Below are 5848 nucleotides of genomic sequence, written 5' to 3' on the forward strand. Positions count from 1 at the left end.
CATGTAAAGCGCACAGGCTCGCATCTGAAGGAATACATATACATCAAATGCTTTGGTAAAGTCACACAAATTAAACATTGAAGTCCATGTTGCACAAAAATAAACACTGAAGTTTGTAATTATGTTGTTTTTTTTTACAGTGGGTCATAATATATATCTTTTAGTTTGTCAGTGCGTTAGGATTTTTTTTCTGCGCATTTCCGCACTAACTCAAAACGTGCGTACACCACTTCCTGAGCTGGCGTAGGATTTGAGTGTGCCGTACGCCAACGTCCATATTGATAAATCTCAAAGTCACCGTGGTTTTGGGTGTAAGCCAGGTGTACGCTGGAAATTTGGTGTACGCACTTTTGATTAATGAGGGCCAAAGTCACCGTGGTTTTGGGTGTACGCACTTTTGATAAATGAGGGCCACTGAGAACTGTACTTGGTGTAATGCGCTTGTAGACAACATACAGGGAGAGAATACACGAAATATACACAAGTTTGACAAACAATTATATACATTAGGTGTTGTCTCAATAAGATATGATCTGAATTAAGCATGTTATTTACTTGAATTTACAGTTGATGTACAATGCTGTGCAGAAGTCTTAGGCACCTGAAAGTCAAACTAAGGCCATTTATTTGGGTATTAAGTGTTTTAATGAATACACATACACACACACATAAATATATGAAGAACAGAAGGCTAAAAATTAAGAGACCATTACAAATGTAATGCTTCTGTTCCTCACTCAAAACATTCCTTTTCAACTTTTTTGGAAAGGAAAGAAAAAGGTGCAGTGGTCTCAATTATTTCTGAAGCGCTATATATATTTCAAATAAACACATAAAAGCCTTTAGTCTCGACTTTCAGGTGCCTAAGACTTTAGCACAGTAATGTACACATTTGTACAGTTCCAGCATGCATCTAACAATGTAGTTCCATGGAGATGAGCAGAGTTTGGTTACAGTATAGTAGTATAGATCATAACGTTGACTCATTACATTTATCCCCAGGGTGTGCCATTAGGCTTAGTAAGAACTTAATGTGTGTCTGGATAAGAATACTACAGGTGAAAATGAACATTCAATGTCTGGCTACCGTAACAACAAGAGAACTCAGAAATGTCCAAACCTTGGCAGTGATTTAAAGACAAGTGGGAACTAGGTGTTGTTCCACCTAGTTGTAAATGTGGCAAAAAAAAAGCTTTTCAACGCAACTTCAACTCCGGAAACGGAGAATAGTTACACAACTCTCTTCACCTTACAATCGCTCTGAGCTGCTGATTCTAGATGGTGACTTTACGTATTATTTGACTTAGTTATTTTTCCGAGTTATTTGTACAGGATCGGTCTCGCGAGGCCACACCTCCAATCTTGTCTGGCTTTCTAGGACGCTGATAAAAAGTTGCAGCTGACTTTACGCGGCAATTTTTCTATTGGATGTTAGTTTTCAAAAAACCTCCACTCGCAGACTTGTTGAAGGCGGGCTCAGCGTGGTATCACTATTTCTTCCCAGCAAACACGTTACGTAACCACAACCAACCGTGACGTAATGGATTGGTCATGTTGTGGCAACGTTGTCCGAAGATAATTGCATGACCAACTGCTCAGGACGTCGCAAAAACGTAATTAAATGACATACTGACAATATTTATATCTTCTAAAGTGAGGGTGTAGTCCAGTTGCAATAACGAAAATGTACCTAGGAAAAGGTTGTGTTTGTTTAACAAAGACTGATATGGTTCACCACAAACACGACATCCACAGATTTCGTTTTATTTGGCGATTTTGATCTTAACTTAGCTAGCTACTGTTGCACTGGAGGTATTATTGTGTTTTGAGACGTTTTTCCCACCCATTTGCAACAAAAATCCTATAGCTATTCACCATTTTCAGAATTCAAGCAAAGTTTTAAATAAAGCGCTTTGTATAGCACTGGCTAATAGGGTTGCCATCCGTCCCATAAAACACAGAATCGTCCATTAATTGTCCGTTAATTGAGTTTATTAATTGTTTAAGAAAACGTACCTCTCAAAACATTCACAGCAATTCATATTTGATCATATTTAAGAGTAATTTCAATAAAAAGTGGATATTAAAACACGTTTCAAGGGCAAAATTCAGACAATGCCAATGACTGAATATGGAATATATTGCCTCGTAGCCCATAAACTATTAAATATTCCACAGAGAAAGCAATGTAGGAAATGTTTAGGAGTGTGTAGAGTAAGACAAACCTGTGTAATCATGGTGAATGAGGTGCTACATCTAGCAACACAATATATTCAACACCCTTTTAGGTAAAAATGCAAAACACTATAATAGATTATATATTGACTAATACAGAATAAACTATTCTATAAGGCACGGTGAATTTATTGTAGAAAATATGCAAAATAATCAAGGGGCACTGTGTATTTGCAATTGTTGCTGGCATTTTACTCTGCCCATAACATTGGCCACAATGTAACTCAATGGATATGAAATAAATAGCTTGTTCAATCCATTCAGTCCTTTATTTTTCTGCATGGAAGGTGGCAACCCTAGAAGTAAAACTCGATCACTATGAAGTATGCACTACGGCTAGGTTCAAATGACAGAGCTTGGATACTGCTTTATATCAATTGTTCAAATGGCAAGAAGGAAGGGTTTAAACCAGAGATTTTTATTAAGAGATTTCTATTAACCATCTCTGTTCAACACTCTATCCAACAACAAACTCCACTCACCCGAGTGCACACCACATACTGACATGAATCAAACTTCCTCAACCCAGACAGAGTGGTAAGTAAAAATATTTGGCCCGGACCAGTGCTAGTAACTAATTCAGATGCTGATATTGGAAAATAGGCCGCAGGTCGATGATCGACTTTGTTGTTGTTTCATCTGACCTGCGGCCGTATGTCAACTGATCACCACCTGGTGGTGAGTTGGATCCGATGGCAGGGGAGGAAGCTGGACAGACTCGGCAGCCCCAAGCGTACTGTAAGGGTCTGCTGGGAACGTCTGGCCGAGTCTCCTGTCAGAGAGATTTTTAACTCCCACCTCCGGCAGAGCATCGACTGGATCCCAAGGGAGGCTGGAGATATTGAGTCCGAGTGGACCATGTTCTCCACCGCCATTGTCTAAGCGGCCGCTCGGAGCTGTGGCCGTAAGGTCTCCGGTGCCTGTCAAGGCAATCCCCGAACCCGGTGGTGGACACTGGAAGTAAGGGATGCTATCAAGCTGAAGAAGGAGTCCTATCAGGCCTGGTTGGCTTGTGGGACTCCTGAGGCAGCTGACGGGTACCAACAGGCCAAGCGGACTGCAGCCCGGGTGGTTGTGGAGGCAAAAACTCGGGCCTGGGAGGAGTTCAGTGAGGCCATGGAGAAGGACTATCGGCTGGCCTCGAAGAGATTCTGGCAAACCATCCGGCGCCTCAGGAGAGGGAAACAGTGCCCTACCAACGCTGTTTACAGTAGAGGTGGGCAGCTGTTGACCTCAACTGGGGATGTCGTCGGGCGGTGGAAGGAGTACTTCGAGGATCTCCTCAATCCCGCCGTCACGTCTTCCATTGAGGAAGCAGAGGATGAGGGCTCAGAGGTGGACTCGTCCATCACCCGGGCTGAAGTCACAGAGGTGGTTAAGAAACTCCTCGGTGGCAAGGCACCGGGGGTGGATGAGATCCGCCCTGAGTACCTCAAGTCTCTGGATGTTGTGGGGCTGTCTTGGCTGACATGCCTGTGCAACATCGCGTGACAGTCGGGGACAGTGCCTCTGGGATGGCAGACCAGGGTGGTGGTCCCACTTTTTAAGAAGGGGAACCGGAGGGTGTGTTCCAACTATAGGGGGATCACACTTCTCAGCCTCCCCGGGAAAGTCTATGCCAGGGTTCTGGAGAGGAGAATACGGCCGATAGTAGAACCTCGGATTCAGGAGGGACAGTGTGGTTTTCGTCCAGGCCGTGGAACACTGGACCAGCTCTATACCCTCTACAGGGTGATGGAGGGTTCATGGGAGTTTGCCCAACCAATCCACATGTGTTTTGTGGATTTGGAGAAGGCATTCGACTGTGTCCCTCGTGGCATCCTGTGGAGGGTGCTTCGGGAATATGGGGTCCTGGGTCCTTTGCTAAGGCTGTCAGGTCCCTGTACGACCGAAGCAGGAGCTTGGTCCGCATTGCCGGCAGTAAGTCAGACTTGTTCCCTGTGCATGTTGGACTCCGGCAGGGCTGCCCTTTGTCACCGGTTCTGTTCGTAATTTCTATGGACAGAATTTCTAGGCGCAGCCAGGGGCCGGAGGGTGTCAGGTTTGGGGACCACACGATTTCGTCTCTGCTCTTTGCGGATTATGTTGTCGTGTTGGCCCCTTCAAGCCAGGACCTTCAGCATGCACTTGGATGGTTTGCAGCCGAGTGTGAATTGGTGGGGATGAAAATCAGTACCTCCAAATCCGAGGCCATGGTCCTCAGTCGGAAAAGGGTGGCTTGCCCACTTCAGGTTGGTGGAGAGTGCCTGCCTCAAGTGGAGGAGTTTAAGTATCTAGGGGTCCTGTTCACGAGTGAGGGAAGGATGGAACGGGAGATTGACAGACGGATCGGTGCAGCTTCTGCAGTAATGCGGTCGATGTATCGGTCTGTCGTGGTGAAGAAAGAGCTGAGCCGCAAGGCGAAGCTCTCGATTTACCGGTCAATCTACGTTCCTACTCTCACCTATGGTCATGAGCTTTGAGTCATGACCGAAAGGACAAGATCCCGGATACAGGCGGCCGAAATGAGCTTTCTCCGCAGGGTGGCTGGGCGATCCCTTAGAGATAGGGTGAGAAGCTCGGTTACCCGGGAGGAGCTCAGAGTAGAGCCGCTGCTCCTCCACATCGAGAGGGGTCAGCTGAGGTGGCTTGGGCATCTGTTTCGGATGCCTCCGGAACGCCTTCCTGGGAATGTGTCCCGGTCCCGTCCCACCGGGAGGAGACCCCGGGGAAGACCTAGGACACGCTGGAGGGACTATGTCTCCCGGCTGGCCTGGGAACGCCTCAGTGTCCCCCCGGAAGAGCTGGAGGAAGTGTCTGGGGAGAGGGAAGACTGGGCATCCCTGCTTAGACTGCTGCCCCCGCGACCCGGCCCCGGATAAGCGGAAGATGATGGATGGATGGATATTGGAAAATGACTGGTCAAAATGTAATTAAAATAGATGCTGTTATTTCAGTCAGGTGGCTAGCTAGCTAGCTGCAGTAGCTACACTGTAAAAAAAGAGATTTATGTTGTATAACATAGCTAAAATTACATTATTTATCTGTAGAAATACGGAAATGTACTTTACTTCAAATAAAGTATATTGATGTAAAATCACAGCAAGAACCCATTTTCTTCCCCAAATTCTTATTTTTTTGCTGTCATCAATACCTTTTAAAAATGTTTGTTCTTCAAGTTTAATGCATTTATACATCAGCTATTTGTATTTTGATGACTCACGCCTTACCCACTTCTATAAGACACAATTTGGCAGACATATGCAAGAGATTTGCACACAAACACGACCATAATCCCCCAAAAACAATCCAAAGGGGAACACTGTACATAAAGAATAAGATGGCAAAAAAACTAAACAATACTCTCTCACCTTCATATCAATCATAAACAAACATAAACATTAACAAAATGAACTGGCACAAAGCATGCTGGGATATCAATAATTAAACCGTATTTATACAGGTTTCTGTGGGAAAAGTCTATGGAAAAACAGATAATTGTTGTGTTTCCCGATAACAGACTTTTCCAGTTATTTTAGAGGACAAATGTTAAATGAAGGTTTTAATGTGTAATTTAAAACAGAATTTTACTGTCATTCTGAAATACAGAGAATTACATGTACAATTTAAAATT

The sequence above is a fragment of the Esox lucius genome, chromosome 11 (genome assembly GCF_011004845.1).
Source record: "Esox lucius isolate fEsoLuc1 chromosome 11, fEsoLuc1.pri, whole genome shotgun sequence".
In the NCBI taxonomy this organism is placed as follows: Eukaryota; Metazoa; Chordata; class Actinopteri; order Esociformes; family Esocidae; genus Esox; species Esox lucius.